Here is a 669-nt window from a genome sequence, read left to right on the forward strand (position 1 = left end):
CACTACAAATTCTATCGCTGTCGTTCTAATTTGTTTCTAATATCGCTGCAACTTTTCATACGCCCCGCGCGTTCTCACCGCAACCACCTACCGTGTTTCACCCCCCCCCCCCAATCGTTGCCATGACAACCATACCTGCCTGCGTGGGTGATAGTGTGGGGTTTCTGCCAAGCGATATCATTGTCTATGGTCGTAGTATTGGGACAGGTGCTGCCCTGTCGTTAGTGTCCACTTTGGCTGAGACCTGCCACAGCGCACCCGCAGGCGTGCTATTACTTAGTCCCTTCACATCTCTGGTCAAGATGGTGTACGACTTTGTAGGTATGTAGCTGGAGGCTGTGTTGTTGTCTATGGGTATGTATGTATGTATATATGTATGTAGCTAGAGTGTACGTTGTAGTGAGAAAGCGTTATTAGGGTTACTAAATATGACTATATAGTATATTATATATGTATATATATGTATGTAGTTAGAGTGTACGTTGTAGTGAGAAAGCGTTATTAGGGTTACTAAATATGACTATATAGTATATTATATATGTATATATATGTATACTCTGTACGTTTGTATATATTTATATATATATATATATATTGTGTGTGTGTGTGTGTATGTATTTATACATATATATATATATATATATATATATTGTGTGTGTAGTATATATA

At 38.3% G+C, this 669-nt stretch overlaps 1 pseudogene across 1 annotated transcript; it reads left to right on the forward strand.

Moving 5' to 3' along the window:
* Positions 1 to 122: 122 nt before the first annotated feature.
* SARC_18024 (hypothetical protein) lies at positions 123 to 321 on the forward strand (annotated as a pseudogene; the record flags this gene model as incomplete). Its single annotated transcript has 1 exon — positions 123 to 321.
* Positions 322 to 669: the final 348 nt, after the last annotated feature.

Source organism: Sphaeroforma arctica (assembly GCF_001186125.1).
Source record: "Sphaeroforma arctica JP610 unplaced genomic scaffold supercont1.13240, whole genome shotgun sequence".
In the NCBI taxonomy this organism is placed as follows: Eukaryota; class Ichthyosporea; order Ichthyophonida; genus Sphaeroforma; species Sphaeroforma arctica.